The sequence below is a fragment of the Leiobunum rupestre genome, chromosome 4, assembly GCF_980474605.1.
Source record: "Leiobunum rupestre chromosome 4, qqLeiRupe1.1.hap1, whole genome shotgun sequence".
NCBI classification, from domain to species: Eukaryota; Metazoa; Arthropoda; class Arachnida; order Opiliones; family Sclerosomatidae; genus Leiobunum; species Leiobunum rupestre.
In genome coordinates, this window is record NC_143387.1 from 47,382,726 (window position 1) to 47,400,323 (window position 17,598).

Genomic DNA, 17,598 nt, shown 5'->3' on the forward strand with positions numbered 1-17,598 from the left:
TAGCTTTGTCAGGCCTAAGAACTTAATAGTAAATGTCAAAATATGTATTTTTATCTACAAGTTCTTTCGAAAACCAGACAGAAATAGGCGTAACCTACTTTTAAGGATATATAATTTTTAGTCCACTTTTTTTTGTTACTTTACTTTTCGAGAATTTTCGGACTCCACCCGCGCTAAATTTTGATGAAAGCTTTCTTCGTCAGAGGGCGTTTTACGCCGCCACGTTTCCCCCCCTTTCGTCTTTTCAGAGTAATTCGTAAAATTACACGCGCTCTCGGTTAAACAATACTAAATTATTTTTGATTTTATAATTACTAGTTTGAGTAGGATCCGAGACGTATGTTGAGGCATCCTTAATGATAATTGACGGCATTCATCCAGTTCTTTTTCATTATCTTTAAATTGTGTTTAGGCGTTTTCTAACTCGGATAATTATAAGAAGGAGTCTGAACTCCGAAAACATTTTCAATGTCTTCTTTTCATATCCCGAGGGGAGCTGTACATAAATATTCTACGCTAATGCTTTCGGGGTCTTTGTTCCTCTGACTCACCGTTTGTTTGCTGCCGATTTCATTACGGCTAATTTATGCGGGTTAGAAAAATGTCAAGTTACCTACGCAGTCGCGTGCGGATGCGCGACTTCTCGTGGGCTCCCGTAACTTGGCAATCGAAATATCGAAGCGCAATCCAACTAAGAAATATAATTTTCCATTCGGTGCACTCTTTAGTACAACGGGACTCGTAAAGCTACACTAAAAATATTCATCACCTTATAACCGGTGCTACTCAACTTTAGGAGGTTAAAATACGGAAGCTTTCCGTAATTACCTCTATTTTATAGTTAGTGCGTGAAAGCGACATCTAGGTTAATTACATTGAGTAACGATAGTCTTAAAATAAATATTTACTTATAATATTATTCTAAATATTTTATTTTAAATTATTTTCATAATTAATAGACCCATAACAAAAGAGGGGCCGCAGATGAGGCTTAAGTGAGACCTCTGGACGGAACATCCTGTTTGTGACGTTTTGAACCACGTGACCGCCATTGAAATATACAGGCGGAAGTAAGGAAACGGATGTTCCGTCCAAATGCTGAGTTGCCAGGTAAAAATGTTAATTTTCGGCCCCCCAACTTTCAACATGGGTCTATTGTTTACTTATTTTTCTGCGAGCTTCAGTTTAACTGTAATAGAGGGCGTTGTTGAAAAATCAATATAAAATTACCCTCCTTCATCCATTTTGGGGAAAGAAAGTACGACTTATTGTGCGATAAGTGTTACCATTACTAGTATATCGTCATAATTTAACCTCTTAAAAGTTAAATAACCCTTTTAAGACAGTAGATACAATTTGTGGCGCCATCATTTGTCCATTAATGTAAACCTTTATAAAATTAAGTATAATAATTCATATTTATTATTTTATTTAAATATTAATTTAAAAAGAACCTTCAAAGCTCTTATTAAAAATAATTCGTTAAATATTTAACATTTTGATTAAATATTAATTTAATAAGAACCTTCGAAGCTAATAGAAACTGAGAACAGATGTCGCATCACTCGACTTTTAAACGAAAAAAAGTGGAAAATGTAAAACCTTATTAGAATTACCGCGTTTTGCTTATTAATAGATGTTTACTTTATTATTCAGATAACCTTTCGAGTTAATAGACCAAACGTTGGTTGCATAAAAGCAAATGAACGTTAATAAATTCCTAGTTAGATGGTGTTAGATAAACTCAGAGATAAGCTAATTTATCCGACATAGTTCGTCAAGATAGAGCTTTGATCTGGCTGGCGATAGTGACAAATATTTTCTAACGCTAATAAATTTTGCTATAATATAAAAATAAGATAAACCTTTGACCTTTCGTATTTTATAAAAAAAAACCCTCTATATATCAGAATTTTATTCATTTTACGTTTAAAATCGTTTAAAACTGTGTGGACATATATGTTATTTGTATATGATTTCGAAACTCTTCCACCCACCTATAGTGAGGTTGCTCAATATTGGCAACTGTCCATAAATTTAGATTTTATACGAGCTAAACATTAGTTTCCTGATGTACTTTTTCGTTCTTTTTCATCTTTCGAAATGATTTATAAAATAAAGTAGCGCAACTAGCGCGGTTTTATTTATCACAATATACAAACAAAGATAAACTAGATTATTATTTAAAAATAATATTGGTACTAAAGAACTCGCGAAAAACCGAATAAATATCTAGACTACACTAAATATGCAAAAGCACGTATCAGAATTTGAAAAAACTTATACGCAATATAGTTTAGGTTATTGTAATAATTTCGCGAAACCCCTGGAACCATCTTGGGCAACCCCAGGGGTTCCGCGGTACCTAGTTTGGGAACCACATCGTGTCTTTAATGAGAATGACGATTGAAGAATTTTATAACGATAACAATGACGATAATAAGGTTTTTCTCGAGGGCTTTATGTCAATCAATAGTCTTTACTGATCCAGTGCTTATCTGTCTATATGGCTTAATTTTCAAGGTTTTTGTAACTTTGTTTTATTTTAATTTGTTTATCGTAAAGATTAGTTTCAACCTTAAAAATTGGTGACGCGGTTGATTTGATAGTAGATGATTTTATTCCCATTCGCTGAGCCGCCCCGGACTTTTTTTAAATTTCGGGCGCAAATAGAGCAGTAAATATAACTATACATTTTAGGGGCCCCGAGGCTGCACGGACCCCGGTAATTTGTACCCGCTTTTCTCCACTCTCGTCGGACCTGCGTATTCGCTGTTTTGAAAATACGAAAGATTGCATTTTATTAAAATCTTAATAAATCTATCATTTTTCCTATTTCAAATTCAGCGAGCATCCGAATTATGTAAATATTGTAACTTACTAAATTAAATTTATTTATAATAATAAATTTTTAATGAAAGTATCAAACTAAGTAATGAAATTTTTGCGCAAACTAAAATTATATTTATATATAAACATTGTTATAGATAGTATACTTCAAAATTATGTAAATACATATTTTAAAAATATATAATTCAATATACTACTGCTGATGAAATAAATACTAAATTCGATCACGCAGAAGAGGTACCTAGACCATGGAATATAAACAAAACGCTGTTGATATTTGCAAAACGACCTTATGACCCTGAAAATGGGCCTCGAAGACATTTTTTTCTCCTTTTCGGATATCGACCAGGGTGGGGGGGGGGAGTACAACGGGACCCCCCTTCCCGCAAATGTATTCTTGCAAAGGGACGTGGTTGTCATAGAAACCCTCTCTCTAGGCGAAGATATCGTGTGGGCGTGGCCTTTCAAGGAAGTAACCCCGCGGTCACCTTTAGTTGACGGCGAAGACGGGCAGTGGGACCCGGAAGGGCCCCCGGTTGGCCGCGCTGCCAAGCTAACCCGTCTTCGGACAAAGTGGAAAAACGATAAAATAATAAAGCGCGAGTTCCTGGAACTCAAGCTAACATGATACGAAGGAAGGGAGAGCGAAAGAGTACAAGTATTCTCCATTGGAGAAGGTTCCGTCGCCATGACGACCAATTTTATCCCTAATAAAATAGGAATGTTCTCCGCCGCATCCTTCGAGGCCCTGGTTCCTCTCTTCCCGGAATTTGTTTTGATTTGCCCTCCTCTCAATCTATAGCCCGTAGTAGCGGAAGTTCGAGAATCCTCCACTATGTTCGTAATCTTGTTAAGATTAATATGGCTTTGCTTGACTCGTCCCACCGCGTGTTTGTATGAGAATGTCGCGGCTTTAAGCCTTAGTAATGAATGCGGAAGTGGGCCGAGAAGACCCCAATTACCTACTCGGCTGGGACTTATTCCGCTTTTGTTGAATTTGGCGATTTCACATTTTAATGCGAGGCTACTTTGGGGGCTCATTTACATACAGAATTGCTTGTTTATTTCGGTCATTTCGCGACTTTTGAAGCCATTGATTCATGTGGCCGGGTTACAACGCGTACCAACACTAACTATTACCGTTAACCTCAACTCCTTCTACGTTGAGTTTGCAAGTTCTCTCCCCACTGGTTTAAGGGGTTTTCCCTCGAGCACTTCGGTTTCCCCTTCCATAAAAACTTGTTGAGGTTAACGGTAATAGTGAGTGTAGGTAGCTGTTGGCTCGATCGCGTGGCATACGGGGCTTGCCACCACCCTCCTACGCATTGTAACCCGGACACCTGAAATAATGGCTTCAAAAGTCGCTTGATGAGTTAGGCCTAAGGTGGTTCCTTGGGTATTAGCCTAGCTGATTATTATTATTATTATTATTTGTTAAAGGCGTTTTCGATGGTACGCTAAAGGAGCGTTCAGATTGTACAACTTTTAAAGACCAATTAGTTTGGCCACCAACTTGGTCCACCTAATTGGGTGTACAATTTGTTTGAGATATACAACTATTTGAAATTCAATCAATTAAATTAAGCGGGAACTTTGAAACCGTTGATTCATCGTCTGCTTACTATCGCTGTTATCGAAATAACAGACATAAATCATTTTGACTGTCTAAACCTAACTTATAGGTTTACGAAAAATCCCATTGGAGGAACCCAACTAGTTAATAATCAGCTAGGCTAATACCCAAGGCACCACCTAAGGTCCAAGTCATCAAGCGACTTATAATGCCTTTTAAACAGGTTATACTGCGTAGCAGGGTGGAGGCAAGCCCCCTTCAAGCCACGCGAGCCAACAGCTCCCTACCCTCACTATTAGCCTCTACAAGTTTTTATGGGAAGGGGAAACCAGTGGCGAGAAAACTTGCAAACTCAACGCGGAAGGAGTGGTTCCGAGTTTTCTACCAGTACCACAAATTGGGATCGAACCCGGCTCCTCTTGCTGCGAGGCGAAAGTGCTAACCACTCCGCCACCCCTCAACTGGTCGTACGATCAAAAATTTAATGTACACCCTTTTTTGATGGAAATGTTTGAAAAACGTAGTATGACATATTTATTGGTACATCGGATATTAAAAACTGAGCTTCCACCAATAAAGTTGCATAATCTAAACGGTACTTAACAGTAGGTTGAGGATGTACATCTTATTCGCGATGTCATAATTAGGTATAATTAGGCTCATAATTCTTTAATTCCATTCATTTCGTAAGAAGGATACGCGGTAATAATCTCGATGCCGACTGAACACGCGAATGTCGTTATCGTAGGGCTTAGCGGAAGACACGGATTGAGCTCTTCCATCAACTACCTTTGACATTGAAATCGACAAGCTGCCTCTGGGCATTATTAAGACTGGTCAGCCGCGGTGTCCAATCTCGGAGGAGCCGGATGGACTGACGTGTTGATTCACGCGACTCGGAGCCAATCAAAGTCAAACACGCGACATCTATCGGTCGGATCGTAAAACTCGACTTCGTTCGCCACCCATTTTGGCGCTCACCTGTCGTACCTGGTCAGGGATCGCGATGACGGAAAGGGTACGTATAGGCGTGCGTTTCCAGGTAAAAGGTCAAGGAATAACTTAGAGCTCGGTCTGTCCATGCTCCTAACAAAGTGTCAGATGGCTTATCTACGCGAGTCTTCCATCTTTTTGACTGATGGGATGGGATCACGCCATTTAAAGGTCGCGGGGTCATTCTATTTTCGCGGTTTAGGTGTCGCCAACTATCAGGTCTATTGAGCCAAAATTTTTTCCATTTTTATATAGGTGAAAGGTTACGCATTGTAACCCGGCCAACTGAATTAATGGCTTTAAAAGTGCTCGATGACTTAGGCCTAGGGTGGTGCCTTGGGTATTAGGCTAGCTGATTATTATTATTATTATTATTATTGTCCAAAAGTAAAATTAATATTTTAATAATTCCGTTATACTGGTTTTCCTTAGAAATGGTTAAGAAATTCTTTGAAACTTCTGGTGCTAATACGATTTTTGTTATTAGCTTTTGGATTTCATATAAGATATTGAACATTTATGTTGGTTATAACAATTTTATTAAAAAAAAGGTTTATAATTCGGGGACTTATCACGCTAATTTAGTAGTTCCTAATTTTAATTTAATTTGGGGACTTATCACGCTAATTTAGTAGTTCCTAATTTTAATTTAATTCGGGGACTTATCACGCTAATTTAGTAGTTCCTAATTTTATTTTTAATTTAATTCGGGGGCTTATCACGCTAATTTAGTAGTTCCTAATTTTAATTTTAATTTAATTCGGGGACTTATCACGCTAATTTAGTAGTTCATAATTTTAAATTTAATTTAATTCGGGGACTTATCACGCTAATTTAGTATTTCCTAATTTTAATTTAATTCGGGGACTTATCACGCTAATTTAGTAGTTCCTAATTTTAATTTAATTCGGGGACTTATCACGCTAATTTAGTAGTTCCTAATTTTAATTTAATTCGGGGACTTATCACGCTAATTTAGTAGTTGATAATTTTAATTTAATTCGGGGACTTATCACGCTAATTTAGTAGTTCCTAATTTTAATTTAATTTGGGGACTTATCACGCTAATTTAGTAGTTCCTAATTTTAATTTAATTCGGGGACTTATCACGCTAATTTAGTAGTTCCTAATTTTAATTTTAATTTAATTCGGGGACTTATCACGCTAATTTAGTAGTTCCTAATTTTAATTTTAATTTAATTCGGGGACTTATCACGCTAATTTAGTATTTCCTAATTTTAATTTAATTCGGGGACTTATCACGCTAATTTAGTAGTTCCTAATTTTAATTTTAATTTAATTCGGGGACTTATCACGCTAATTTAGTAGTTCCTAATTTTAATTTTAATTTAATTCGGGGACTTATCACGCTAATTTAGTAGTTCCTAATTTTAATTTAATTCGGGGACTTATCACGCTAATTTAGTATTTCCTAATTTTAATTTAATTCGGGGACTTATCACGCTAATTTAGTAGTTCCTAATTTTAATTTTAATTTAATTCGGGGACTTATCACGCTAATTTAGTATTTCCTAATTTTAATTTAATTCGGGGACTTATCACGCTAATTTAGTAGTTCCTAATTTTAATTTAATTCGGGGACTTATCACGCTAATTTAGTAGTTCCTAATTTTAATTTAATTCGGGGACTTATCACGCTAATTTAGTAGTTCCTAATTTTAATTTAATTCGGGGACTTATCACGCTAATTTAGTAGTTGATAATTTTAATTTAATTCGGGGACTTATCACGCTAATTTAGTAGTTCCTAATTTTAATTTAATTTGGGGACTTATCACGCTAATTTAGTAGTTCCTAATTTTAATTTAATTCGGGGACTTATCACGCTAATTTAGTAGTTCCTAATTTTAATTTAATTTGGGGACTTATCACGCTAATTTAGTAGTTGATAATTTTAATTTAATTCGGGGACTTATCACGCTAATTTAGTAGTTCCTAATTTTAATTTAATTCGGGGACTTATCACGCTAATTTAGTAGTTCCTAATTTTAATTTTAATTTAATTCGGGGACTTATCACGCTAATTTAGTATTTCCTAATTTTAATTTAATTCGGGGACTTATCACGCTAATTTAGTAGTTCCTAATTTTAATTTTAATTTAATTCGGGGACTTATCACGCTAATTTAGTATTTCCTAATTTTAATTTAATTCGGGGACTTATCACGCTAATTTAGTAGTTCCTAATTTTAATTTTAATTTAATTCGGGGACTTATCACGCTAATTTAGTATTTCCTAATTTTAATTTAATTCGGGGACTTATCACGCTAATTTAGTAGTTCCTAATTTTAATTTTAATTTAATTCGGGGACTTATCACGCTAATTTAGTATTTCCTAATTTTAATTTAATTCGGGGACTTATCACGCTAATTTAGTAGTTCCTAATTTTAATTTTAATTTAATTCGGGGACTTATCACGCTAATTTAGTATTTCCTAATTTTAATTTAATTCGGGGACTTATCACGCTAATTTAGTAGTTCCTAATTTTAATTTAATTCGGGGACTTATCACGCTAATTTAGTAGTTCCTAATTTTAATTTAATTCGGGGACTTATCACGCTAATTTAGTAGTTCCTAATTTTAATTTAATTCGGGGACTTATCACGCTAATTTAGTAGTTCCTAATTTTAATTTAATTCGGGGACTTATCACGCTAATTTAGTAGTTCCTAATTTTAATTTAATTCGGGGACTTATCACGCTAATTTAGTAGTTGATAATTTTAATTTAATTCGGGGACTTATCACGCTAATTTAGTAGTTCCTAATTTTAATTTAATTCGGGGACTTATCACGCTAATTTAGTAGTTCCTAATTTTAATTTTAATTTAATTCGGGGACTTATCACGCTAATTTAGTAGTTCCTAATTTTAATTTTAATTTAATTCGGGGACTTATCACGCTAATTTAGTAGTTCCTAATTTTAATTTTAATTTAATTCGGGGACTTATCACGCTAATTTAGTATTTCCTAATTTTAATTTAATTCGGGGACTTATCACGCTAATTTAGTATTTCCTAATTTTAATTTAATTCGGGGACTTATCACGCTAATTTAGTAGTTCCTAATTTTAATTTAATTCGGGGACTTATCACGCTAATTTAGTAGTTCCTAATTTTAATTTAATTCGGGGACTTATCACGCTAATTTAGTAGTTCCTAATTTTAATTTAATTCGGGGACTTATCACGCTAATTTAGTAGTTGATAATTTTAATTTAATTCGGGGACTTATCACGCTAATTTAGTAGTTCCTAATTTTAATTTAATTTGGGGACTTATCACGCTAATTTAGTAGTTCCTAATTTTAATTTAATTCGGGGACTTATCACGCTAATTTAGTAGTTCCTAATTTTAATTTAATTTGGGGACTTATCACGCTAATTTAGTAGTTCCTAATTTTAATTTTAATTTAATTCGGGGACTTATCACGCTAATTTAGTAGTTCCTAATTTTAATTTAATTCGGGGACTTATCACGCTATTTTAGTAGTTCCTAATTTTAATTTAATTTGGGGACTTATCACGCTAATTTAGTAGTTCCTAATTTTAATTTAATTCGGGGACTTATCACGCTAATTTAGTAGTTCCTAATTTTAATTTTAATTTAATTCGGGGACTTATCACGCTAATTTAGTAGTTCCTAATTTTAATTTTAATTTAATTCGGGGACTTATCACGCTAATTTAGTAGTTCCTAATTTTAATTTTAATTTAATTCGGGGACTTATCACGCTAATTTAGTATTTCCTAATTTTAATTTAATTCGGGGACTTATCACGCTAATTTAGTAGTTCCTAATTTTAATTTAATTCGGGGACTTATCACGCTAATTTAGTAGTTCCTAATTTTAATTTAATTCGGGGACTTATCACGCTAATTTAGTAGTTCCTAATTTTAATTTAATTCGGGGACTTATCACGCTAATTTAGTAGTTGATAATTTTAATTTAATTCGGGGACTTATCACGCTAATTTAGTAGTTGATAATTTTAATTTAATTCGGGGACTTATCACGCTAATTTAGTAGTTCCTAATTTTAATTTAATTTGGGGACTTATCACGCTAATTTAGTAGTTCCTAATTTTAATTTAATTCGGGGACTTATCACGCTAATTTAGTAGTTCCTAATTTTAATTTTAATTTAATTCGGGGACTTATCACGCTAATTTAGTAGTTCCTAATTTTAATTTTAATTTAATTCGGGGACTTATCACGCTAATTTAGTAGTTCCTAATTTTAATTTTAATTTAATTCGGGGACTTATCACGCTAATTTAGTAGTTCCTAATTTTAATTTTAATTTAATTCGGGGACTTATCACGCTAATTTAGTATTTCCTAATTTTAATTTAATTCGGGGACTTATCACGCTAATTTAGTAGTTCCTAATTTTAATTTAATTCGGGGACTTATCACGCTAATTTAGTAGTTCCTAATTTTAATTTAATTCGGGGACTTATCACGCTAATTTAGTAGTTCCTAATTTTAATTTAATTCGGGGACTTATCACGCTAATTTAGTAGTTGATAATTTTAATTTAATTCGGGGACTTATCACGCTAATTTAGTAGTTGATAATTTTAATTTAATTCGGGGACTTATCACGCTAATTTAGTAGTTCCTAATTTTAATTTAATTTGGGGACTTATCACGCTAATTTAGTAGTTCCTAATTTTAATTTAATTCGGGGACTTATCACGCTAATTTAGTAGTTCCTAATTTTAATTTTAATTTAATTCGGGGACTTATCACGCTAATTTAGTAGTTCCTAATTTTAATTTTAATTTAATTCGGGGACTTATCACGCTAATTTAGTAGTTCCTAATTTTAATTTTAATTTAATTCGGGGACTTATCACGCTAATTTAGTAGTTCCTAATTTTAATTTTAATTTAATTCGGGGACTTATCACGCTAATTTAGTATTTCCTAATTTTAATTTAATTCGGGGACTTATCACGCTAATTTAGTAGTTCCTAATTTTAATTTTAATTTAATTCGGGGACTTATCACGCTAATTTAGTAGTTCCTAATTTTAATTTTAATTTAATTCGGGGACTTATCACGCTAATTTAGTAGTTCCTAATTTTAATTTTAATTTAATTCGGGGACTTATCACGCTAATTTAGTATTTCCTAATTTTAATTTAATTCGGGGACTTATCACGCTAATTTAGTAGTTCCTAATTTTAATTTAATTCGGGGACTTATCACGCTAATTTAGTAGTTCCTAATTTTAATTTAATTCGGGGACTTATCACGCTAATTTAGTAGTTCCTAATTTTAATTTTAATTTAATTCGGGGACTTATCACGCTAATTTAGTAGTTCCTAATTTTAATTTTAATTTAATTCGGGGACTTATCACGCTAATTTAGTAGTTCCTAATTTTAATTTTAATTTAATTCGGGGACTTATCACGCTAATTTAGTATTTCCTAATTTTAATTTAATTCGGGGACTTATCACGCTAATTTAGTAGTTCCTAATTTTAATTTTAATTTAATTCGGGGACTTATCACGCTAATTTAGTATTTCCTAATTTTAATTTAATTCGGGGACTTATCACGCTAATTTAGTAGTTCCTAATTTTAATTTAATTCGGGGACTTATCACGCTAATTTAGTAGTTCCTAATTTTAATTTAATTCGGAACTTATCACGCTAATTTAGTAGTTGATAATTTTAATTTAATTCGGGGACTTATCACGCTAATTTAGTAGTTCCTAATTTTAATTTAATTTGGGGACTTATCACGCTAATTTAGTAGTTCCTAATTTTAATTTAATTCGGGGACTTATCACGCTAATTTAGTAGTTCCTAATTTTAATTTAATTTGGGGACTTATCACGCTAATTTAGTAGTTCCTAATTTTAATTTAATTCGGGGACTTATCACGCTAATTTAGTAGTTCCTAATTTTAATTTTAATTTAATTCGGGGACTTATCACGCTAATTTAGTAGTTCCTAATTTTAATTTTAATTTAATTCGGGGACTTATCACGCTAATTTAGTATTTCCTAATTTTAATTTAATTCGGGGACTTATCACGCTAATTTAGTAGTTCCTAATTTTAATTTTAATTTAATTCGGGGACTTATCACGCTAATTTAGTATTTCCTAATTTTAATTTAATTCGGGGACTTATCACGCTAATTTAGTAGTTCCTAATTTTAATTTAATTCGGGGACTTATCACGCTAATTTAGTAGTTCCTAATTTTAATTTAATTCGGGGACTTATCACGCTAATTTAGTAGTTCCTAATTTTAATTTAATTCGGAACTTATCACGCTAATTTAGTAGTTGATAATTTTAATTTAATTCGGGGACTTATCACGCTAATTTAGTAGTTCCTAATTTTAATTTAATTTGGGGACTTATCACGCTAATTTAGTAGTTCCTAATTTTAATTTAATTCGGGGACTTATCACGCTAATTTAGTAGTTCCTAATTTTAATTTAATTTGGGGACTTATCACGCTAATTTAGTAGTTCCTAATTTTAATTTAATTCGGGGACTTATCACGCTAATTTAGTAGTTCCTAATTTTAATTTTAATTTAATTCGGGGACTTATCACGCTAATTTAGTAGTTCCTAATTTTAATTTTAATTTAATTCGGGGACTTATCACGCTAATTTAGTATTTCCTAATTTTAATTTAATTCGGGGACTTATCACGCTAATTTAGTAGTTCCTAATTTTAATTTTAATTTAATTCGGGGACTTATCACGCTAATTTAGTAGTTCCCAATTTTAATTTTAATTTAATTCGGGGACTTATCGCGCTAATTTAGTAGTTCCTAATTTTAATTTTAATTTAATTCGGGGACTTATCACGCTAATTTAGTATTTCCTAATTTTAATTTAATTCGGGGACTTATCACGCTAATTTAGTAGTTCCTAATTTTAATTTTAATTTAATTCGGGGACTTATCACGCTAATTTAGTAGTTCCTAATTTTAATTTTAATTTAATTCGGGGACTTATCACGCTAATTTAGTATTTCCTAATTTTAATTTAATTCGGGGACTTATCACGCTAATTTAGTAGTTCCTAATTTTAATTTTAATTTAATTCGGGGACTTATCACGCTAATTTAGTAGTTCCTAATTTTAATTTTAATTTAATTCGGGGACTTATCACGCTAATTTAGTAGTTCCTAATTTTAATTTTAATTTAATTCGGGGACTTATCACGCTAATTTAGTAGTTCCTAATTTTAATTTTAATTTAATTCGGGGACTTATCACGCTAATTTAGTAGTTCCTAATTTTAATTTTAATTTAATTCGGGGACTTATCACGCTAATTTAGTATTTCCTAATTTTAATTTAATTCGGGGACTTATCACGCTAATTTAGTAGTTCCTAATTTTAATTTAATTCGGGGACTTATCACGCTAATTTAGTAGTTCCTAATTTTAATTTAATTCGGGGACTTATCACGCTAATTTAGTAGTTCCTAATTTTAATTTAATTTGGGGACTTATCACGCTAATTTAGTAGTTCCTAATTTTAATTTAATTCGGGGACTTATCACGCTAATTTAGTAGTTCCTAATTTTAATTTTAATTTAATTCGGGGACTTATCACGCTAATTTAGTAGTTCCTAATTTTAATTTTAATTTAATTCGGGGACTTATCACGCTAATTTAGTAGTTCCTAATTTTAATTTTAATTTAATTCGGGGACTTATCACGCTAATTTAGTATTTCCTAATTTTAATTTAATTCGGGGACTTATCACGCTAATTTAGTATTTCCTAATTTTAATTTAATTCGGGGACTTATCACGCTAATTTAGTAGTTCCTAATTTTAATTTAATTCGGGGACTTATCACGCTAATTTAGTAGTTCCTAATTTTAATTTAATTCGGGGACTTATCACGCTAATTTAGTAGTTCCTAATTTTAATTTAATTCGGGGACTTATCACGCTAATTTAGTAGTTGATAATTTTAATTTAATTCGGGGACTTATCACGCTAATTTAGTAGTTCCTAATTTTAATTTAATTTGGGGACTTATCACGCTAATTTAGTAGTTCCTAATTTTAATTTAATTCGGGGACTTATCACGCTAATTTAGTAGTTCCTAATTTTAATTTTAATTTAATTCGGGGACTTATCACGCTAATTTAGTAGTTCCTAATTTTAATTTTAATTTAATTCGGGGACTTATCACGCTAATTTAGTAGTTCCTAATTTTAATTTTAATTTAATTCGGGGACTTATCACGCTAATTTAGTAGTTCCTAATTTTAATTTTAATTTAATTCGGGGACTTATCACGCTAATTTAGTATTTCCTAATTTTAATTTAATTCGGGGACTTATCACGCTAATTTAGTAGTTCCTAATTTTAATTTTAATTTAATTCGGGGACTTATCACGCTAATTTAGTAGTTCCTAATTTTAATTTTAATTTAATTCGGGGACTTATCACGCTAATTTAGTAGTTCCTAATTTTAATTTTAATTTAATTCGGGGACTAATCACGCTAATTTAGTAGTTCCTAATTTTAATTTTAATTTAATTCGGGGACTTATCACGCTAATTTAGTAGTTCCTAATTTTAATTTAATTCGGGGACTTATCACGCTAATTTAGTAGTTCCTAATTTTAATTTAATTCGGGGACTTATCACGCTAATTTAGTAGTTCCTAATTTTAATTTAATTCGGGGACTTATCACGCTAATTTAGTAGTTCCTAATTTTAATTTAATTCGGGGACTTATCACGCTAATTTAGTAGTTCCTAATTTTAATTTTAATTTAATTCGGGGACTTATCACGCTAATTTAGTATTTCCTAATTTTAATTTAATTCGGGGACTTATCACGCTAATTTAGTAGTTCCTAATTTTAATTTTAATTTAATTCGGGGACTTATCACGCTAATTTAGTAGTTGATAATTTTAATTTAATTCGGGGACTTATCACGCTAATTTAGTAGTTCCTAATTTTAATTTAATTCGGGGACTTATCACGCTAATTTAGTAGTTGATAATTTTAATTTAATTCGGGGACTTATCACGCTAATTTAGTAGTTCCTAATTTTAATTTAATTTGGGGACTTATCACGCTAATTTAGTAGTTCCTAATTTTAATTTAATTCGGGGACTTATCACGCTAATTTAGTAGTTCCTAATTTTAATTTTAATTTAATTCGGGGACTTATCACGCTAATTTAGTATTTCCTAATTTTAATTTAATTCGGGGACTTATCACGCTAATTTAGTATTTCCTAATTTTAATTTAATTCGGGGACTTATCACGCTAATTTAGTAGTTCCTAATTTTAATTTAATTCGGGGACTTATCACGCTAATTTAGTAGTTCCTAATTTTAATTTAATTTGGGGACTTATCACGCTAATTTAGTAGTTCCTAATTTTAATTTAATTCGGGGACTTATCACGCTAATTTAGTAGTTCCTAATTTTAATTTAATTTGGGGACTTATCACGCTAATTTAGTAGTTCCTAATTTTAATTTAATTCGGGGACTTATCACGCTAATTTAGTAGTTCCTAATTTTAATTTTAATTTAATTCGGGGACTTATCACGCTAATTTAGTAGTTCCTAATTTTAATTTTAATTTAATTCGGGGACTTATCACGCTAATTTAGTATTTCCTAATTTTAATTTAATTCGGGGACTTATCACGCTAATTTAGTATTTCCTAATTTTAATTTAATTCGGGGACTTATCACGCTAATTTAGTAGTTCCTAATTTTAATTTAATTCGGGGACTTATCACGCTAATTTAGTAGTTCCTAATTTTAATTTAATTCGGGGACTTATCACGCTAATTTAGTAGTTCCTAATTTTAATTTAATTCGGGGACTTATCACGCTAATTTAGTAGTTGATAATTTTAATTTAATTCGGGGACTTATCACGCTAATTTAGTAGTTCCTAATTTTAATTTAATTTGGGGACTTATCACGCTAATTTAGTAGTTCCTAATTTTAATTTAATTCGGGGACTTATCACGCTAATTTAGTAGTTCCTAATTTTAATTTTAATTTAATTCGGGGACTTATCACGCTAATTTAGTAGTTCCTAATTTTAATTTTAATTTAATTCGGGGACTTATCACGCTAATTTAGTAGTTCCTAATTTTAATTTTAATTTAATTCGGGGACTTATCACGCTAATTTAGTAGTTCCTAATTTTAATTTTAATTTAATTCGGGGACTTATCACGCTAATTTAGTATTTCCTAATTTTAATTTAATTCGGGGACTTATCACGCTAATTTAGTAGTTCCTAATTTTAATTTTAATTTAATTCGGGGACTTATCACGCTAATTTAGTAGTTCCTAATTTTAATTTTAATTTAATTCGGGGACTTATCACGCTAATTTAGTAGTTCCTAATTTTAATTTTAATTTAATTCGGGGACTTATCACGCTAATTTAGTAGTTCCTAATTTTAATTTTAATTTAATTCGGGGACTTATCACGCTAATTTAGTAGTTCCTAATTTTAATTTAATTCGGGGACTTATCACGCTAATTTAGTAGTTCCTAATTTTAATTTAATTCGGGGACTTATCACGCTAATTTAGTAGTTCCTAATTTTAATTTAATTCGGGGACTTATCACGCTAATTTAGTAGTTCCTAATTTTAATTTAATTCGGGGACTTATCACGCTAATTTAGTAGTTCCTAATTTTAATTTTAATTTAATTCGGGGACTTATCACGCTAATTTAGTATTTCCTAATTTTAATTTAATTCGGGGACTTATCACGCTAATTTAGTAGTTCCTAATTTTAATTTTAATTTAATTCGGGGACTTATCACGCTAATTTAGTAGTTGATAATTTTAATTTAATTCGGGGACTTATCACGCTAATTTAGTAGTTCCTAATTTTAATTTAATTCGGGGACTTATCACGCTAATTTAGTAGTTGATAATTTTAATTTAATTCGGGGACTTATCACGCTAATTTAGTAGTTCCTAATTTTAATTTAATTTGGGGACTTATCACGCTAATTTAGTAGTTCCTAATTTTAATTTAATTCGGGGACTTATCACGCTAATTTAGTAGTTCCTAATTTTAATTTAATTTGGGGACTTATCACGCTAATTTAGTAGTTCCTAATTTTAATTTAATTCGGGGACTTATCACGCTAATTTAGTAGTTCCTAATTTTAATTTTAATTTAATTCGGGGACTTATCACGCTAATTTAGTAGTTCCTAATTTTAATTTTAATTTAATTCGGGGACTTATCACGCTAATTTAGTAGTTCCTAATTTTAATTTTAATTTAATTCGGGGACTTATCACGCTAATTTAGTATTTCCTAATTTTAATTTAATTCGGGGACTTATCACGCTAATTTAGTATTTCCTAATTTTAATTTAATTCGGGGACTTATCACGCTAATTTAGTAGTTCCTAATTTTAATTTAATTCGGGGACTTATCACGCTAATTTAGTAGTTCCTAATTTTAATTTAATTCGGGGACTTATCACGCTAATTTAGTAGTTCCTAATTTTAATTTAATTCGGGGACTTATCACGCTAATTTAGTAGTTGATAATTTTAATTTAATTCGGGGACTTATCACGCTAATTTAGTAGTTCCTAATTTTAATTTAATTTGGGGACTTATCACGCTAATTTAGTAGTTCCTAATTTTAATTTAATTCGGGGACTTATCACGCTAATTTAGTAGTTCCTAATTTTAATTTTAATTTAATTCGGGGACTTATCACGCTAATTTAGTAGCTCCTAATTTTAATTTTAATTTAATTCGGGGACTTATCACGCTAATTTAGTAGTTCCTAATTTTAATTTTAATTTAATTCGGGGACTTATCACGCTAATTTAGTAGTTCCTAATTTTAATTTTAATTTAATTCGGGGACTTATCACGCTAATTTAGTATTTCCTAATTTTAATTTAATTCGGGGACTTATCACGCTAATTTAGTAGTTCCTAATTTTAATTTTAATTTAATTCGGGGACTTATCACGCTAATTTAGTAGTTCCTAATTTTAATTTTAATTTAATTCGGGGACTTATCACGCTAATTTAGTAGTTCCTAATTTTAATTTTAATTTAATTCGGGGACTTATCACGCTAATTTAGTAGTTCCTAATTTTAATTTTAATTTAATTCGGGGACTTATCACGCTAATTTAGTAGTTCCTAATTTTAATTTAATTCGGGGACTT

The 17,598-nt window shown here is 31.3% G+C and overlaps 1 protein-coding gene across 2 annotated transcripts in view; it reads right to left on the bottom strand.

Moving 5' to 3' along the window:
• The window catches only part of LOC149948045 (uncharacterized), a 112,556-nt gene that overhangs the window by 44,762 nt on the left and 50,196 nt on the right, over positions 1 to 17,598 (bottom strand). The gene's annotated exons all lie outside the window — the stretch shown is intronic.